This window comes from Lynx canadensis, chromosome B4 (assembly GCF_007474595.2).
Source record: "Lynx canadensis isolate LIC74 chromosome B4, mLynCan4.pri.v2, whole genome shotgun sequence".
Lineage (NCBI taxonomy): Eukaryota > Metazoa > Chordata > Mammalia > Carnivora > Felidae > Lynx > Lynx canadensis.
Window position 1 is genome coordinate 124361673 of NC_044309.1, and position 21353 is coordinate 124383025.

A 21353-nucleotide genomic window follows, 5' to 3' on the forward strand; every position below is an offset into this window, starting at 1 on the left:
TATATAACTTTACTATATTTTAATATATATATATATATTCAAAACAAAAATAGGCTTATATTGTACATATTATTTTACATCCTGCCTTTTGCATTTCATAAAATATCCCCCCAAATTTCCTTATCAATATTATTCTACTGAGTTACTATTAATGGTTACTTTCAATTTCCTCTTTCTGAAATTCCTCAGAGCTCTAAACTTGCCTCTTCCTTCCTACTTCTCCCTCTGCACTCATCTCTCAATAAGAACAGCACAACCAAAAAGCAACGGCCTTCATTTAAAGAACACAACCTAAACACTGCCAGATAGCTGACAAACGGTTGCATTCATTTTCCATAGCCATGATTTCATTTATACTTTATACTTGTTACATAATTGCGGATGAATAACTACATGTGCCCACCAAGCTCCAAAGCAGGGCCAGATTACCACCAAGTCTATGGCGGGTCTCCCTCATAATCCATCACATATAATTCAAAATGACTCATATAATTCAAAGTAACTCCAGGGACTCCTAGGTGGCTTAGTTGGTTAAGTGTCCCGACTCTTGATCTCAGTTCAGGTCTTTTACTCAGGGCTGGGAGTTCAAGCCCTGCACTGGGCTCCACACTGGGTGTGGAGACTACAGTAATAATAATAATAATAATAATAATAACAACAACACCCCCAAAGTAAGAGTCACAAAAAGGTATTATTTTTCACAAGACTACCTCACTGTTTCTTTAAAAAACATTAATTTTTTTCTCTCTCTTTTGGTACTTCCTTGCTAATGCTCAAACACATGCTTAGATTGCCTAGTAAGCACTGCCCCCAGGGTTGAGAAAGGGATAGGTTTTGTTCTAAAGAGTAATAGCATTTAGAATTCAGATTACAAAATCTATTCACAAAATCCCATACCTGAGTATACAGATTTCAGTCAAGTACGTTTTGAAAAGGAGAGAATATTAACTGTCTGTTCAAAGTTGTAGACCCGATGCGGAATCACTGGCAAATGCGTTATGCTGTGTTTGAAACTGTACAAAGCTTACCGAGATATTTACTATGCTTTCATTAAACGGGTTAATCAATAACAGGGCTTACACTGAGTGATTTTATGGGGAAATTTCAAGTGACTCATTTAGCACATCTCCACACTTCAATTACGAGAGATGAGCTTCTTACAAAAACTTAAATGTCAAGAAGTGTCCACACGCCAATGATATTAACAGTAGTTAAGTCAAACTACTGTGTCTTAAATCCTGACTTTTACTAGCTGTGGGATCTATGCCTCTATATCTCCGTTTCCTCATGAAAAAAACAAACAAACAAACAAACAAACCTCCCTAAGTGGGTTTTCATAAAGATTAAATGACTTAATACACGTAAAATGCTTACATCAGTGTACTGAGTCTTCAAAATATGTTTAGCTAATTATCATTATGCATCATGAGTTTTATACTCTATAAAAGGTTCAAAACCTAATATTCCACCTCTTTCTCCCCATACTAGGGAATATACTATACCACACAATCACAAAAATATTATAAATTGCTAGGTTGAACCCCTGGCTTATAACTTTCAGATCAACTGTTTTGTCCCAATTTTCTCTAAAAAAAATAAACTGAGGTTAAATATTTATCTTTTATACAACTTATCCAATCTTGCTTTTAATTACACTGCCAGTATGCTATAAAGTGGTGTGTGTGTGTGTACATATATATTTATATACATATATATATATTGACCAGTTTGTACATACACTAAACAGTACACGTACTGAACAATACGGGTCTTCAGGAAACTGGTACTTTAAAAGAAAAAAAGAAAATGAAAGCTGAAATAGGAAGTAGCTCTAATATTGTTGTTAAGTTTACACACCATACCTGATGTATCTTTCATTTTTAAAACGATATCTAAATAACATTTTTACAGTTTACAAGGAACACAGACTACCTTAAACCACACCGTAAGGTTTATTCTAGACTGAAAACTAAGTCTACTCAACCAGAACATGAAGCACTAGAAAGACAGAATCCATCATGAGTCTGCCTGGGGTTATTTTGAAACCTTATCATCTGTGAATGCTAGAGTACAAGAGTTTTCTGCTTTAAAAAAACAGAAAAGAAAAGAAAAGAAAATTCAAATGTTATTAAAAATTCTTTGTTAATTATTTATCTAAAAACATAGAGGAAAGTGGCAGAGTGTGAAGAAAATAGCAGACAGCACTCTGGACTCTCACATAGTCTTTTTCGAAAACCTGGGAGACAGACATGTTCATACCCTGCAGTTTGGGAAACTGAGTCTTGAAGAGGTTAAGTAATATGCCCAAGTTGTAAAGTTAGTAAGATAAAGATACAGGACTTGAATTCATGACTTGCTGAGTAACCAGCTCATGATAAGGAAGATGCTACAGGCGTTCTCTGTGTTATGATCCTCTGTCCCAGAGCAGGCCATGGGGGACAAGGATTACAGAACAAAGATCCTTCCAATACTCGTTCTCAACTCTGCTCATGCCCAACACTGGAATCCAGTAAATTGGATTCAAGTTATTTTTTAACACAGTTGATGGTTCAAGAATGAAAACAGCTCCTTCTGAAGTCTCATCCCTAACTCACAGGTGAATTCTCTGCATTTTCTTCTATTATTCAATTAATAAGTTAACAAGTATTTCCTGAAGACCCAGAAACGTAGCGGTATCATAAATTGCCCTTTTATAAGTCACATATAAAACTGCAGAAAAGGAAGAGACACTTCTAACTTAGTAGTACCTGCCCCCCCCCCCCCCGCAAATGCTCTTTCTTTGCAAAACGTTATTGCCCTTATTTACACAAAGGTCATCCTTTACTAGTTTATGAGCCTTTGATACAAAATTCTGCGTATTTCCTATTCAACATTAGTCAAAATGTAGGTGTTCACTAAATGCCTGTTGAAGGAAGGAATGAACAAAACAATGGTGAACAAAACCTTAAAGAACAGGTAAGATTTAGGTGCGCCTGCGTGGCTCAGTCGGTTGAGCGTCCAACTTCAGCTCATGTCATGATCTCATAGCTTGTGGGTTTGAGCCCCACCTCAGGCTCTGCACTGACAGCTCAGAGTCTGGAGCCTGCTTCGGAGTGTATCTCCTTCACTCTCTGCCCCTTCCCTGCTCATACTGTCTCTCTCTCTCTCTCTCTCTCTCTCTCTCTCTCTCAAAATAAATAAACATAATAATAAAAAAAATTTAAAGAACAGGTAAGATTTAGAGAGATGGGAAAAAAGGTAGGGGTTGGGGGAGAGTGGATTCCAACAAGGTGACTGGTTACCATCCATAAAACTGCTGGGGAAAATAGACAGGTCTATGTGGAACATTCATATCACTATGTAGCAAAATGGTGAACTGGGTAAGATCTGGAATTCCTTAGTAGGGTGTTTAGGACTTCCTTTTCTTATCTATCTATCTATCTATCTATCTATCTATTTATAGCAAGCAGGAGAGAGGGGCAGAGAGAGAGAGAGAATCCCAAGCAGGCTCCTATCTATGTATTTATTTATAGCGAGCGGAGGGGGGGAGGGGGGAGGGGGGAGAGAGAGAGAGAGAGAGAGAGAGAGAGAGAATCCCAAAAAGGCTCCACCTCCATGCCCAGTGCAGAGCCCAACGTGGGGCTTGATCCCATGACCCTGGGATCATGACCTGAGCTGAAACCAAGAGTCAAATGCTCAACCCACTGGGCCACTTAGGTGCCCCTAAACATTTACTTTTAATGCAGAGCAATTATTTGTTTAAATTAAACCCTATGTGAAATCCCTATATATAAAACAGGAACAGACAAAGCAGTAGAGAGTGAAGCACCTGCTTCCCATCCACTAGGTCTCTACCTACCTAACTTGAGAAGACCCAGAAGCCCCTCATGAGAGCACAATTTGAAAAACACTGGGTTAAAGAAAGGTTAAAGGAAGGGCAGATACCAAAGTGCTCAGAGTATTTACTTCTAAAGAACCAGGTTGGCCTCAGTTGTGGGGTAGGGTAAGGAAGGACTTGCAACACCACTTTCGCTTTTTAAATCCTGTATATTTTTATATTATCTGTAATTTTGCTTATATTGAGCACTTTTTTTTTTAAAGTTTATTTATTTATTTATTTTGAGAGAGAGAGCAGGCACGAGTGTGAGCGGTGGAGGGGCAGAGAGAAGGAGAGAGACAATCCCAAGTAGGCTCTGCACTGTCAGTACAGAGCCTGACTAGGGGCTTGATCTCACAAACCACAGGATCATGACCTAAGCCGAAATCAAGAGTTGGACCGTTAAGTGACTGAACTACCCAGGGGCCTTTATTGAGCACTTTTTATTTTTTAATTTAAAAAGTAATAAATAAGAAACCATCGCTCTAAAACGGCACTTTCAATGGTTAAATATCAAGTGCACTGCCACATTGTAATGAATCATTTCCCTATAGCAGGGCATTTTCTTGACTAAACTACATTGCACCGAAAATGAACATCTTGGTGCATAATAATTTCCCATATTTAGAATGATTTCCTGAGGATAAATTTATACAAGTTAGCAGCTTCAATTTAGGTTCTACAATGCACTGCTTAAAATAGGACTCTGTAGAACATAAAAATACAAGACTCAGTAAGTATTTTTAAAAAAGCCATCCCATATTAGCAAAATTAGATTCTAGCACTCATGTTTAAGCTACATAAAATCTAATTTACAAAACTAATTAGCCAAGTTTCCACATCTCAAAAGTATATTAAAGAGAAATTTGAATCAGAACTTGAAATCTCTCTACCTTTCATGAATTTTTCATAACTTCTCTTGCCACTTATCGAAACCATACACTTAAAGAATTTTTCCTTCACAGTTGGGTTTCACAATCTGATTCTGTGAAGTCACAGTACTGTGACAGTACAATCATTCTCTGGCAACAAACTGACATCATTAAATTCTTATTTGTAAGTTCTTTGGGTGTATGGATGTTCTATTTTTACTTCTTCTAAAACCAAAATTTATTCTCTGTTGCCTCTCCACTAAGCTCATATGATTGATACATTTTAATCTAATTTATTCTCTTTGTTCCTAACCATCTTTATAAAACTGTCTTCTGGTGAGTGCTCCGAAAATGCCCATCCAAACAAAATATAAATGACTGCTAGATTGCCTCCTCGTATGAACAATCTGTCATTGCTCTGTAGTCCTTGGGAAGAAAAACTCCCAGATCAGAAAGTCTCTTCTTTTTCTTCTCTCTGCTACTGCTTTAGAATAACATTAGAGTACTTTTTGTTAAATATTATCTTTTAAATAAATCAATATGATTCTATCACTAACATGATTCCAAATGAGAAGACAAGAATTGATGGAGGGGGGGGGGATGGGGAGAGAAAGAGAGAGGGAGAGGGACAGAGGGAGAAAGAGAATCATAAGCATAGGGCTTGATCCCACAACCCTGGGATCATGACCTGAGCTGAAATCAAGAGTCAGACGCCCAACCAACGGAGCCACCCCAGGCACCCCCCAAAAAAGAATTTCTAATAAAACCTTTTTCTTTTTCCAAAAGCAAGTATTATTAGAAACATCAAGGTCATTTCTACTACCATGTAACAGTTCTAATACACAGGATATTTAGACTCTATCAACAAAGATTTCTTAATCCCTACTGGGTACCAAGCACTAAGCTAAATGCCAGAGGTTCAACATGAGACAGATCTTTCCGTCAGTGCAAAGGCACTTAGGCAGACAATAAGTCTTTATGAAATGGGAGGTTCCATTTCATAGAAGAAAGATTCTTTAGAAAAAATAGATTAGAACCAAATTTGGAATACCTGTAACACTGGGCCAAGGAATTTGCGGTTTGTATTTGAGTAGAGAAAGACCAGGCACTCAGAAGTATCTCTGGAAAATAATTAATCTAATCAGACCCTTTTCAGTGGCTTCTCATTTCCTCTAAAACAAATCCAAATTCTTTAACAAGGTTAACTAAATCCTGTATAATCATTCCCATCCACCTTTGCCTGTGGTCACACAGGCTTTTTGTCTATTTCCTCTATTGCAGACATTTTCAAACTTTACACATTACAATCTAGTAACTATGTGTGACACATTTTCTTTTTTAAAAGATGCAGATCACAGGGGCACCTGGGTGGCTCAGTCGGTTAAGTATCCAACTTCAGCTCAGGTCATGATCTCATGGTCCGTGAGTTCGAGCCCCACATCAGGCTCTGTGCTGACAGCTCAGAGCCTGGAGCCTGCTTTGGATTCTGTGTATGTCTCTCTCTCTCTCTCTCTGCCCCCCCCCCTCAAAAATAAAATAAAAACATAAAAAAAAATTTTTTAATAAATAAATAAATCAAGATGCAGATCACAATCCACTAAATTGAATTTACAATCTACTGGTAGCTGCCCAGGAGCCTGCAGTTTGAAAAATACTGATTTAGTAAACCACCCTCTCTCTCCCTTCTTGGCCTTTCCGTATGTTCCTGTTTCCTGAAACTCTTGCTCATCCTCACTCTTCCCTTTCACCTGGCTACTTCCTATTCCACTTTGTGACCTTGGGGCTCAGCCATTACTTCCACTGACCCTCTCAGATTGGGTCCCCCTCTTCTGGTCCCAAAGTACTCTAAGCTTTCTAACATTTATTACGCTTTATTGTAATTGTTTCTGCACTAGCTGTCTCTCTAGGCTGTAAACTCCATGAGAGCAAGGACCCATTCTTGTTCACCGCTGAATCCCAAAGGCCTAGCCCAGTGCCTATTAGACACTCAGTAAATAAATATTGGAGGAGTAAAACAAGTTAGGAAAAAGACTTAATAATCTATACATTTAACCATACAATGAAATGATCACCCACTTAAAAAAACCCTTCCAAGGAAAACATGACCTCAGCTCCAATTTTATAAATGATTAATTTCCTAGGCTAGTCTACAAAACGCAAGAGGATGGCTGCTTATTTTTCTAATGACAGCAGAACCTTCACTCCTCTGAGTAGGAGAAATCGGGATTGAAGGGGGGCCATGGAAGGGACACTTTTCTCTTACCCCAGCAGCAATTCCTCTGAGAAAGTGATTTACCTAAGGGCTAAGATAAGAATAAAGGTCAATATTCCAGACAGGCCCCGCCCCCAAGCTCTCACTGGCTGTCTGGAACTTGGACGCCTTCAAAGAAAGTTTCCTTTCCCATTCCAACTCCTAGAAGGTAAACTTCCTGATTCAGGACTTTCCCTCCCTGCAGGTGAGACCTGTACCTTAGGTGCTACAGTTGCCTCTAGGTAGGCAAATTAAGAAGGAATAGAGAAAGCAGGGATCTAAACTAAGTTTTCCAATCCAGCTTTACCAGAAATAACAAACTATTTTAACAGTATTTTCATCTTCATCTGGTTTCTTTACTCTGATCTCAAGAAACCAGAATCTGGAGACAGAAGGGGTGTAATTAGCACACTGAAAAGCTTACACATGCACAACAGTCATCACAATCTGACTTCAGGGTCCTAGGAGGAGAGTAGCATGGAGAAGCAAGGTGGGGAAAAGGGGAAGAGGAATGGAATGAAGGAGAAAAAGGTTCTTCCACTTGTGCTATTTAGAATTTCTCTTGGGCAAAAATATCTCGATATATTGAATCTATCTTCATATCCTACAACCTTCCCTTCCAAATTCTCATTCTTGCTTTTCTTGACTCTTCTTCCAGACCTTTTATGCTGTCCAAAGATCTCCATTTTCAACACCCACACTTCTAGAAATACAGCAAGTTTTGCCAAACCCGCAAAATGTTCCATGATCTCATACTACTTACCTCTCTTATCCTTCTTCAAGTCAAAATTCCCATTTCCTCAGTGTAGCTGATCAAGGGGAAAGCAATCTGAATAAATCCATTCACATTAAGATAGAATAACTGATTGACAGTCCTAGCCTTTGAACCCTACTGGAGATATATATGCCTTATATATATTAAAACACATACAGTATTTTTAAGTTACAGAAATCTAACTACAATAATCTCAGAGAAAAGATGAGAGGTGCCTAGAAGTCCACCATAAAGGAGGCAGGGTCTGCTCTGACCACCATTTCCCAGGGATCATGTCCCCAAATTGTTCCTACTTTTCATTGTCCTCGACTCTCAGTCCTTAATAAGTGACACTAAAAACTCCAGAGTGCAGAGAAGGCCACCTTGGAAAACATTTGTAGCCTCGGGACATTTACATATCCTTTGGGTGAGTCAGTAACAAACTATTAGTTTGGATGGGTGATATTTTCAACATGTTTGATAATCATTCCATTAGCTAAAAGAAAAACATACACTCAGCTTATACAGTGAAATTATGCATTCTATGAAGGAAGTCAATGAGGCATAAAAGGGTTAAATGTTTCCATTGTTATATAATTTAGTAGTTGAAAAGCAGGATTGGGCTTTTCTTCACACTTTTATTCAGCTGCTTATCCATTAATTCCACTTGGAAATCTTTAATTTTATTTTCTATAACATTTCTGAAATTTGGAAGTATACTTTTGAACAGTCACATTAGGATAATAGGAAAGTGAGCCTGAACTCCTGAGAGACAGGTGCCGTGTCTTTTCCAGTGGTTTTTGCTATAAAAGAGCTGAGGCTAACGCTGAATTTGTGTGTACTCAGAAATTAACCACGAAATAAGCATAGTTGCGTTCATCAGCTCTAAGTGGCTCTTAACTTCAGCGCCATCAGAAAAATTTGCCCCCCCCACAGATGAATACAACTGTAATAAAACTACACGAACTTAGTAAAATAAGACCTTCCACTTTGCTTGAGCAGGTAAGTATATGAAATTTTAATTGAATCACTGGTGTTTGCCATTTTTTATTAGTTTGTTTAGCTAGCCATCAATCCGAGTTATTTGTAATTACAGTGATAACTGGGACTTTTTTCAAACCAAGCAAAGAATATATGAAAACACCAACTGTGTGTGGTCTCTCTTGTGGCTTTTCTCAAAATACCAGAAAGGGAAACAGGCAGTAAGACACCCAAGAATGGACAGGTCGGGTATTCTGAAAAAAGCATAAATGGCACTTAGTTTCGCCCAAGTAGAAGCACCATGTCACTTGCTATCAGGTTGGCTGGCTTTTTTAAAGTTTACTAGCCCCCAAACCTAAAATTTCGTCCACAAATGAACAATACAACAGTAAAAAGACAAACACCCGACATGTAAGAAAAAAGACAAATAACCCAATTAAAATATAGACAAAGGATACGAAGAGACATTTCTCCAAAGAAGCCGTACAAACAGCAAATAAGAACACGAAAAGATGCTCAACATGATTGGTCATCAGGTAAATGCAAATCAATACCACTTCCCACCCACTAGCATAGCTATAATAAAAACTACCCAATAGACAGTAACAAGTGTTGGCCAACAGGTGGAGAATTTGGAACCCTCATACACTGTTCGGCAGGAATGTAAAAGGTTGCAGCTACTATGGAAAAGTTTGGCTGTTCCTCAACAAGCTAATCATATATACACCCAAGAAAAATGACAGCATATGCCCACATAAAAACCTGCACACAAATACTCATAGCAGCATTATTCACAATGACCAAAAGTGGAAACATCCTTAATGTCCATCAAGTGATGAATGGATAGACAATATCTGAAACTATGCTACACCAATACAACGGAATAGTACCCAGCCGTGAAAAAGAATACGGATACACGCTACAAAACGGATGAACCCTGAAAACACTTTGCTATGTGAAAGAGGCCAGACACAAAAAGTCACCTACTGTACGATTCCATTCATATGAAATTTCCAGAACAGGCAAATCCTTAGGGAAAGGACGTAGATTAATGGTTGCCAGAGGGTGGGCTAAGGGAGAAATGAGAAATGGCTGCTAATGGGTCAAAGGGTTTCATTTTGACGTGATGCTAATGTTCAGGATAGTGGTGATAGTTGCAAAACTTTGTGACTATGTGAAGGCCGCACTTTCGAAAGGGCGAATTTTACGGTGTGCAGTATATCTCAATTAAAAAAAAAACCCCAAGTGCTCATTTACAGACAGACAACACGTAATATGCATGTAAATGGTAAATACATAATTACATACGAACATATGATCTCTCCATGTAGATGCCCGTTTGGGGGGGGGGGGGGGTTAACTGAGATGCGTGTATTTCACTTACATAAAGAAAAGAATCAAAGAGGGCGGGGACACAGAGCAACTGCGGAGCCCTGAAGCAGCGGAGCCGGGGTGTGCCCCGAGCCCGCCTGGCGGCGTCTCCAGCCCAGCTCACCTTCCACCCATCACTCGGCCACCATCCGCTGCCGGGCCCAGCGGGGCTCGGGGCCGCCCGCCCGTCCAGCCGCGGCTGCCGGCAGCCGGCGCCCAGGGCCAGCCTGCGGTCCCGCCCGAGGTGGGGCAGGCGCAGGGGCCCGAGGGGGTGGGGAGACACGGCGGCTCGGGAGGGGCGCGCCGCCGCTCCCCGTCGCCCCGGCCGCTGGGTCCCGAGCCCGGTCCCACCCCTCCTCCCTCCAGTACCTGGGATGCGCCCGAACCCGGCGCCGCGGCCAAAGCCCAGACTTCCCCTCCATTATCACCTGCCCCGGAGCGCGGCCGCGGCGGCCGGTGTAAGGAGAGGGGACCCCGCCTCCTCAGACGCGACCGGGGCACCCGGGGCGGGGGACGGAAGGAGCATTCACCTGGTCCCCCGCGGCGGCGGCGGCGGCTGGCAGCTGGCGGCTGCCCCGGGCCGCGGCTCCTTCCTGCTCGCGCGCCTCCTCGCGCCCTCGCCGGCCCGGCGCTGACAGCCCGGGAGCCGGCGCCCGCGGCCCGCTCGCTCCCCGCCCCCGCGCGGCCGCCCCGCGCACGCGCAGCCGCGCCGCCGCCCCAGGGGAAGCGAGCGCCTGGTGATGTGGCCGCGGGGGCGGCGACCTGGAGCGCGAGCGCCGCCCCCTCCCGGACCCCTGGCCGCCCCCTGAAAGCCGCGGGCCCGGGGCGAGAGCGAGGAGAGCACGGGGTCGGGGGCATGGGGGGGGGGGGTGGGGGAGGGAAATCTTCGGGGAGCCCTACCCGGGAGGGAAGGGCTGTGGCCTTTCGGGAGCCCCCTCCATCCCCGCAGACCCACACCCATCCACATCGCCAGCTGCTCCTAGGTCCGAACCCCCGAATCTATGACTCATGATTTCTGTTCTCAGACCAGGGGCCTCCTGGTGGCTGGGTTCGTGTTTCCTTCTCGTAGACTGGAATGAAAACCAAAGCGTTTGCAACTCTCCGCTGGCCTTTCCGCGGAGCAGCGCAGCAGGGGCCGAGCCGGAGCCGAGGCCAGAGAGAGAAGGGGGTGGCCCCGTGAGGGGATTGGATTTAGGGCGGCTCCCAGCACCCTCCCCGTGGGAGAGAGGTGGAGAAGCAAAGGGCACGGGCACGGGGGAGGTGGCCGGGATCCCAAGCCTTTTCAAGTTCGCCACAACCTAGGTGAAAGTGACCAAAGTTTGCAGTGTAAACCGAGAACTCTTATCTAACAACTATTGAGCACCTTTTGTATAGGACTCAGGTATTGGCCTACGCTCGGGGGACATTCCAGTGAACAAAACATAGGTGTCGGTCCTCAGGCACTTATTCTGAAAGACTGTCATTTTAAAAATGACACAGCTGGTGGCACTCATTTTCTCAGAGCAAAGTTTCCAACTGTCAGTCACTCCCGTGTTTTAGTAGCAGCTTTTCAGGTGCTGAGGGACAGCAGAGCATACGTTTATCCAGTTGTTTTTTTTTTTTTTTTTTTTTTTAATTTCTGTTTTTCTCCTTTACAATCAAACTGAGTTTTGACCTTCACATTCAGGGTGAAGTATGCCTCCGTGTCAGGCTTGATCCTGTGCATTAATGCTTTTTATAAGGGTGTATGCAGGGTTCTTCACGCCCTGAACGCCATTAGGGGTATGAAAGGATGATTGCAAAGCATATGGAAAAACACAGTGCTTTGTCTGTATTTCCAAGTGGCTTTTGTTCTTACTGTTCTCAATTACATATCACTAGGAGATAAATAGCTGCTCTTAAAAGTTTGCCAGAAGTCAAATTTCAACCAGATAAGTGTTCCTCGCCTGGGTCAAGTAGTCCTTCAGGACTTCTGCGCAAAGTTGGTGTCAGAGAAGCCACCCTCTCCCAGTTTTGAAAATTTTACCACCATTTTCTTCTGATTGATTCTGAGCTGATGGTTTCAACTGCCCTAAATTTCACTTGTTGGCCGTGGTGGGCAATCTACTTAGGCAGTGCTCCACATTCTGTATGCCACAATGTAGTGTGTATTTTTTTAATGTTTTATGTATTTGTTTGAGAGAGAGAGAGAACGAGCAGAGGAGGGGCAGAGAGAGAGAATCCCAAGCAGGCTTCTCGCTGTCAGCACAGAGCCTGACTGGGGGCATGAACTCACAAACCTGAGATCATGACCTGAGTCGAAATCAAGAGTGGGATGCTTAACCAACTAAGCCACCCAAGTATCCCTATAGAGTGTTTGTTTTGTTTTGTTTTAGATATTTTAAGCTTTAAGTTGGCATCCAAATTGATTACTTTCTTAAGTTTATTATTTATTTTGAGAAAGAGAGAGTGGGGGAAGGGCAGAGAGAAATGGAGAGAGAGAGAGAGAGCAGAGAGAGAATCCCAAGCAGGCTCTGCACTGATAGCACAGACCTCCACTCGGGGCCCCATCTTAGGAACCATGAGATCATGACCTGAGCCAAAATCAAGAGTCAGATGTTTAACCGACTGAGCCACCCAGGTGCCCCTGAAATCCAAATTTAAATTAAATTTCAACTCTGAAAATAGCGCAAGGTGAATTGGGTCCAGAGACACCTTTAAAAAAATTAGGTCCTAATGTGTGTTGGCAATAGTGATGGCATTACTACTTCCTCTTCTGCTTGACAGCTGGCAACTTAAAATGTGAAGCAAGTGGCTTAGAATTGAGAATCGGTATTAATCACGGTTGTGATGATTGCTAGACGAAGGCCTGGGACTTATGAGACTGTGTAACCAAGGGACCTGTCTGCTCTAGCGGTAAAAAAGATCTCTTTGAGGAAGTGACATTTAAGCTGAACCTTCAAGAATAAGGAAGAGTTAAGTCGGGCAACAAAGGGAAGGGGGTGGGGTGGGGAGTGCATTTGTTGCTATGGAAACTACAGGTTTGAAGGCTCTTGGGTAGGAACAGGCTTCACCTGTGGCTACAGGGAGGTGCCTGTGCTGAAGGAGAGGTGGGTAGAAGGTTTGGGGGCCGCGCTGAAAACTTTAGATTTAATCCTAAAGACAAAAGGAATCCACTAAAGAGTTGGAGAGGATCCATCGGGACACGACCCGATTTGCATTTGTAAACGACCTTTCTGGCTGCGGTGTGGAGAATGAGTAAGAAGGGAGCTGCAGAGGGTGTGTGAAGACCAGTGTGCAGGCAATGGAGAGTAGAAGATGGGGGACCGAGAAAATTGATCAGAGTTGGAACCGTAAGCACCTGATCGTTAATTGCACGTAAAAGGTGAGAGAGAGGAAAGGACTCTTAGATGTCTGGTGTGAGCTTATCTCATTGCTGGAGAAGGGGGACTTGGAGGAGGAGGCCTCGAGCGGACAAGTTTGAGTTGCTTTAGATGTGTTGGGTTCGACATCTCAGTGAGACATCCAAGTGATGATGCTGAGTACGTATTTGCAAAATAAATCTGGAACTCAAAGTAGAGATCCGGACTAAAGATGAAATCAAACCTAAAATTAAAAAAAAAAATTTTTTTTAACGTTTATTTATTATTGAGAGACAGAGAGACAGAGCATGAGCATGTGAGGGGCAGAGAGAGGAGGAGACACAGAATTCGAATGAGGCTCCAGGCTCTGAGCTGTCAGCACAGAGCCCGACGCCCAGCTCAAACTCACAGAGCCCGAGATCATGACCTGAAGTTAGACGCTTAACCGACTGAGCCATCCAGGTGCCCCCAAACCTAAAATTTTAGAGAGCAAGGAATATGATTTGTTTGTAAGAATTTTACCTCTAAACTTTAAAGAAAATGAGCAGAAGCATTAGTACCTAATACTATGTGTAAGACACCCCACAGAGAATATTTTATGTAATCCTTACCACCCTAGTGGATGGTATTATAATCCTATTCTTCATATAAGGAAACTAAAGGTTAAATTCTTGCTCAAACTTACTTGAATTCCCAATTAAATAAGACCGATTGAATAAGAATCCCTGTGGGTAATTCTGATGATAACTGAGGTTTAGATACTTAAAAGTGCAGACTACTTAAAAGTGGACATACAAACCGTATAAAACCCTCATTTTATTTATTTTTTTAAAATGTTTTTTATTTATTTTTTGAGAGAGAGAGAGAGAGCAAGCAAGGGGCAGAGCAAGAGGGGGACACAGAATCTGAAGCAGGCTCCAGGCTCTGAGCTGCCAGCACAGAGCCCAGCGTGAGGCTTGAACTCATGAACTGTGAGGTCACGACCTGAGCAGAAGTCAGACGCTTAACTGACTGAGCCACCCAGGCACCTCTGAAACACTCATTTTTAAAAAGGATTAGAAGAAACCGTGATTCCAAGAACATGCAGCCCATGCAGCAAATGTTTGTGCATACATGTCCCCGTTTCTTTCACCTGAGCCCCCCATTAGCAATGCTCTTCTGGGGAAACTATGGAATATTCATTTGTTTTTTTATGCAGTAAGTAGTTATGGTGGACCTACTACTGTGTACCAAATAACAATCGTCATTCATTTATTTACAAATATTTATTGAGCATTTATGGCATTTATGCCATGTTGTTTCATGCTCTGGGAGTGTAATAGTGAACAAAATAAACAGATACCTGCCTTACAGAGTTTACATTCAAGTGGGGAAAGACAATAAACAAATATATATATGTATATATGTATATATATATATATATATACATATATACATATATATATACACAGCTTTCTGTATACATGTATATAGATACATAGATAGATATCCCACATAGTAATAACTACTAGGAATATAAATAAAATAGGTTAAAGAGTTGGAGAGTCTGGAGTGGAGGAGTATAGAGAGGAGGGAGATGGTTTTATATAAGGTGGTCCACGGAGTTCTTACTGGTTTGAGCAGAAAGGAGTGAGGGAGCAACTATGCTCTCTGGAGGAAGTACAATAAGCACAAAGGTCCTGAGGCAGAAGTGTGTATGGTCTGTTCAAGAAACAGCAAGGAGTCCCGTGTGGCTGGAATGAGACTTAGCTGGAGGCCAGTCATGAGACTTGTGGGCCATCATCAGGTCTTGGGCTTTGACTCTGAGTGAGACAGGAGCCACCGAAAGGGTCTGGGCAGAGAAATAGCCCACTCTGACTTGTGGTTCAATGGGATGATTGTGGAGAGCTGAGTGAGGGGCAATGGTGGAAGCAGGAGGAGGACCCGTAAGGATGCTGTTTCAGTAATCCAGGTGAGAGGGATGATGGCTCAGACCAGGGTAGTCGTAGAGGAAGTGGTGAGAAAGTGCTGCATCATTTGAGCAGTAGATCATTTGGGAGTAGAGCCGACAGGCAGGATTTGCTAATGGATTGAATGAGGGGTAAGAGAGAAAGAGAAAGGTGGTTAAGGATGCGTCCAAAGCTTTTGGCTCAAGCAGTCGGAATACTGGAATTGCCCTTCGCCAAAATGGCAGAGGATGGGAAGATCCAGGCGCTGGTATGAGATCATCTGTGAGGGTCTACTGTTCTAAGCGCCTGGTCTGTATGAACTCATTCAGTGCTCACCACAGTGCTCTAAGGTAGGGCCTGTTGTTATGCCTGTTTTACAGATGAGGAATCAAGGTATCGCTCTACAATGTACTTCAGATTCCACAGCTTAAATGGTGATAATAATACTCCCGAGGGTACCACTTCATTGTCTTTCAGGGAAGACAGATGACTAAATAAACAGTGACAACAAAAGCTAGAGCTAATGGTAAGGCCAATCTGAGAAGGCTGTAGCTGTACAAAGCAGAAGCATCTTCCAAAGTTTGGGGATCAGGGAGACACGAGGGAGTGGGGAAGACTTAGAAGAGGAAGTGATATTAAGCTGAAATGTAAAGGATCAATAGCCATGCTAATAGAAGTTTTAGGAGGGGGGATAGGAAAAGAAAGAGAGTATTCCAGGTAAAGGTTATTCCCAGGAACTTTTACAAAAAAAAAAAAAAAAAAAAAAAAAAAAAAGCAGGGGGGTGGGGAGGAGAAGGATTTTGAAGAATTAAAAGAATTTCGGTATGATGTTTATATCTCTTTTGGAAATATTGTTATTGGTTGGTCCCTACTGAGAGTTTCTCCATAAACATGGTAATGTTTCAAGGGTTCCCTATTCCTGGTGTCTTTATAATGTACCTCTGAAGGAGCAGAGGTTTGCTGTCCTTGAATACTCATCAGGTTCCTGTGGTTCCTCAACTGTGCCCACGAGTTCCTGCCTCTGGGCTTTGGACTTCCTGTTCTCATTAACAAGGACACTCCAGTCCCCTGTACCCCTTCCTGGGTCCACACCCACCAGGTGGACTATAGGGTCTCTCTCCTTCCATGGCACCCAATGAAAAGCATGATCAGAGAACTTAGAAGATAAGTTATGGACAGATACTATTTACTTATCTGACCATGTCCCTACTAAGGTTGTCAGCAGAGTCTTTATAAGTCAGGCTAACACAATGTTGTCAATCCTGAGTGGATACTCAATTCTTTTCCTCCTGAAATGCATGGATACATACATTTTAATTTACCATCCTTTACTTTTAGTGGTGCTGCTACTGGCTTTTTGATTTTCTGTTCTGGTTCCACTCCCAGCAGAATTATTAATTTACTTAAAAACTTTAATTATAGACTGCATTGTTCTAGCGTCTTTAAGCTGACTTTGTTGGATTTTTGCTGGCAGACAGGCTTTGTGCAACACTGGGATGCTGATGGCTGAGCTATTTTTCAGGGACATCTGCTCATTGACTACTCTTCTGGGGATGATGATGTGGCTTGCTGATAATGTCTGGCTTAAGAACCAGGCAAAAGCCAAAATGTGTAACAATTCTCTTGAATGGATGCTCGTATATCCAAAGAAAGAGCATAGAAAACTATTCATAGCCTAGTTTCTAAGGATCATGTCTGTGAGTCAGGAATCCCAATCCAGAGACAATGACTGTGATGGGACAGAGCCCAAGGCATCTTCGAGAGTAACTAGAATGAAATTGTTGGCAGCTTTGATGACACGAACCTCTCTGAGTCCCTTGTCTGTGACATCTACACCTCTGGTTTTGAGAGGCCTTTGGCCATCCAGCAGCAAGACATTCTTCCTTGTATCAAGGGTTATTACGTGATCGCTCCAGCCCAATCTGGGACTGGGAAAACAGTCGCTTTTGCCATGTGGATCCTGCAACAGATTGAATTGGATCTAAAGGCTCCAAAGGACTTGGTCCTGACACCCACTAGAGAATTGACTCAGCAGATACGGAAGGTAGTCATGGCATTTGGAGATTATGTGGGTACCTCCTGCCACACTTGCATTGGTGGGACCCATGTGACCCATGTGCATGCTGAGGTACAAAAGCTACAGATGGAAGCTCCCCATATCATTGTGGGTACCCCTAGTCATGTGTTTGATATGCTTAACTAGAGATCCCGTCTCCCAAATACATCAAGATATGTGTACTGGACAAAGCTGATGAAATGTTAAGCTGTGGATTCAAGCACCAGATCTATGACATATTTCAAAAGCTCAACAACAACACCCAGAGGGGTTTGCTGTCAGCTGCAGTGCCTTCCGATGTGCTTGAGGTGACCAAGAAATTCATGAAGGACCCCATTCAGATTCTGGTCAAGAAGGAAAAGTTGACCCGGAGGGTATCCACCAGTTCTACATCAATGTGGAATGAGAAGCGTGGATGCTAGACATTCTGTGTGACTTTGTATGAGACCCTGACCGTCACACAGGCAGTCATAATCAACACCGGAAGGTTGGTTGGCCCGCTGAGAAGATGCGTGCCCGACACGTCGTGGAGTCTGCCACGCATGGAGATGTGGACCAAAGGGAGTGAGATGTGATCATGACGGGGGTCCGCTCTGGCTGTAGCAGAGTATTGATTACCACTGACCTGCTGGCCAGAGGCATTGATGTGCAGCAGGTCTCCTTAGTCATCAACTATGACCTTCCCACCAACAGGGAAAACTGTATCTGCAGAATCAGCCCTGGTAGATGATTTGACCATAAGGATGTGGCTTTTAACATGATGACAGAAGAAAACGAGAGGACTCTCTGAGACATCGAGACCTTCTACGACACCTCCATTGAGGAGATGCCCCTCGGTGTTGCTGACCTCATCTGAGAGGGGTTGTCCTGCTACATCCCCCTAGCCGGGGTCCAGTCCTTGGGGGACTAAAGACAAACAGGATGGGGGAGGGGAGGGAGCTAAGGGATGGATATCTGGTCTTTTCTTTTCTTTTCCTTCGAATGAATGTCACATTTTGAGCCCCCCCCCCAAAAAAAAGAAACCTGTTCATAGTAGCTTTATCATAGTAGTCTAATAACTGGAAATAATCAAAAGTTCATCACTATGAGAATGGCAAAACTAACTTTGGTGTTTCGTATAATAGAATACTACTGTGCAATAAAAAGAAACAAATCATGGACTCAACAAAAGGGATGAATCTCACTGACTGAGAGAAAATGCCCTGACAGAAGAAACACACTGTGCCTATTCATTCTCCATTGCTTTTATAGCAAATTACCATCAACTCAGTGGTTAAACAAAACATTTGTTATCTTACGGTTCTGTAGGTTAGAAGTCCGATACGCGTCGAACTAAGCTTAAGGTGTCAACATTCCTTCTGGGGGCCCTAGAGGAGAATGCTTTTTGAGCTTCTAGAAGCCAACCACATTCCTTGGCTTGTGGTCCCCTTCCTCTGTCTCCAAAGACAGCAAAGTAGCATCTTTGACCCCCCTTCCATCCTCATAGCTCTTTGACTCTCTTCTCTGCCTCCCTCTTCCGCTTTTAAGGACTCTTGTGAGCACCTTGTGCCCACTCAGATGATCCAGGATAATCTCCCTATTTTAAAGTCAGTAGATTAGTAACCTGAGTTCCCTTTTGCCATGTAACCTAAGTGTTCTGAATAACTCTGGGTATATTGAAGGTAACGGAAGTCAGATTTCCAGTGGCTCATGCGAAACTGACTTGGGGTGAGGCGGGGTAAACACTTGATCTGTAGCATTTGCCAATTGTTATATTATAAATGCTCGGATGGCTGCTTTCAACCTACACTACAACCAGCTCACAGAATTGCAATTATTTAGTAAGCCGGTTCAAGCTGGTTCCAGCACACTGCTGCAAGTTTCTCATTCTTACTTTTTAAAAAAAGTTCATTTATTTTTGAGAGAGAGAGAGAGAGGAAGAGAGAGCATCTCAAGTGAGCTCCCCGCTGTCAGTGCAGAGCCGGACTCAGAGCTCCATCTCAGGAACTGTGAGATCATGACCTGAGCTGAATTCAAGAATTGGATGCTTAACTGACTGAGGCACCCAGGCACCCCAAGTTTCTCATTCTTGAAGTTTTAAATACAGACAGATAAGGAAACAAACATTAATATATGAGGATATGAATGTGTATGTGTGTGTTTCCTTGCCCTCTACAATGAGAGAGCCTAAAGGTTAGGGCACATCACTAGCAATGAGTACACTTGCCATCCAGATCTCGCTCTCTAAATACCACTCCCAACGACAACAACAACATAAATAAATAAGTAAATAGATACCATTCTCAACATAATGTTCCTTGGAGAAAAGGCTAATACCAGGGCGGGGCCAGGAAAAATACAAAATGAGCCCGAAATAGCTGTACCAGAAATTAAGGAAGTGCTCAAAGAATGATGGCAACGTATAAAAAGGAGAGGTTTGCAGATTGAAAGGGCTCCCTCTGGGACAATTTTAATATCAAAATAAATTATAAAGTAGTGAATTAAAAACCCATTAAACAGAATAAAAATCCATGAGTCAAAACTGACATAAATAAATAAATGAATAGGAGAAGAGAAAGCTCTTTCTCACAGTACAATACCAACTAAGACATAGAATATGAATGAAAGAGGGACGCCTGAGTGGCTCAGTCGGTCAAGCGTCCGACTTCGGCTCAGATCATGATCTCACGGTTCGTGAGTTTGAGCCTCGCGTCGGGCTCTGTGCTGACAGCTCAGAGCTCCAAGCCTGGAGGCTGCTTCACATTCTGTGTCTCCCTCTCTCTGCCTCTCCCCCACTCATGCTCTGTCTCTCCCTCTCAAAAATAAATAAACATTAAAAAAATTTAAATAAAAGGATGTGAATGAAAGAATTAGAAAATCATCAATAGATGTAAAAATTAAGGAGTGAAAGTTTAATGAGACAATTATGTTTTCATATCTCCCCACAAATACTAGTTAACTGAAAAGACATAACTAATAATTTTATAAAGTTAACATTACCAGTAACATTACCAGTTAACATTACCAGATCAAAGTTAACATTACCAGTAATAAGACAAATCTACAATTACGTGCCTCCAGATATGATTCACTGAGAAAAGAACTAATATCACTTCTGTGGTGTATTTGCAAAAAACATACGATCTGAATGTAATCATGAGGAAACAGAAGGTACTGTCGCAGATTGGGTTGAGAAGACTGAATACAGTACATGATCCTGTGTTAGGACCTGGGCTGGAAGGAAATATTTAAAAATTTTTTTTTCAACGTTTATTTATTTTTTGGGACAGAGAGAGACAGAGCATGAACGGGGGAGGGGCAGAGAGAGAGAGGGAGACACAGAATCGGAAGCAGGCTCCAGGCTCTGAGCCATCAGCCCAGAGCCTGATGCGGGGCTCGAACTCACGGACCGCGAGATCGTGACCTGGCTGAAGTCGGTCGCTTAACCGACTGCGCCACCCAGGCGCCCCGGAAATATTTTAAAGCACATTATGGAGACGATTAAAATTTGAATACAAACAGTGGATTACATAATAGTCCTATATTCATGTCAAATTTTCTGATTTTGTTCATTACACTCTGGTTCCGTAAAAAAAAAAAAATATATTGTTGTACTTAGGATTCATACACTGAAGTATGTAGGGATAAACAGACAAAGTCTACAATTTGCTTTCTTTTGGATTATTTAGAAAAAGATTGTGTGGGTATGTGGTGTGGGGAGAGAGGAAAAAAAATACAATGAAACAAAATACAAATGGAGCAAAATGTATCCATTTTTGAATCTGGGTTATCCTACTGATGCAATTTGTCCATAAATCCAAAAGTATATCCAAAGAAAAAGTGACAGGGGAGCCTGGCTGGCTCAGTCAGTAGAGCATGCGACTCTTGATCTTGGGGTTGTGAGTTCGAGCCACACGTTGGGTGTAGAGATTTCCTAAAAATAAAATCGGTTTTTAAAAAAGTGACAGGGGCGCCTGGGTGGCTT

General features: G+C 42.6%; 1 protein-coding gene and 1 pseudogene across 1 annotated transcript in view; one reads left to right on the forward strand and one right to left on the reverse strand.

Annotated features, from left to right (window-relative positions):
- SLC41A2 (solute carrier family 41 member 2) overlaps positions 1-990 on the reverse strand; it is a 112563-nt gene extending 111573 nt beyond the window's left edge. The window contains exon 1 of the mRNA XM_030320418.1: positions 898-990. The gene's annotated coding sequence lies outside the window, so the exon portion shown is untranslated. The remainder of the gene's footprint in view (positions 1-897) is intronic.
- Positions 991-17024: 16034 nt separating this feature from the next.
- On the forward strand, positions 17025-18291 carry LOC115518846 (annotated as a pseudogene).
- The last annotated feature ends 3062 nt before the right edge of the window (positions 18292-21353 follow it).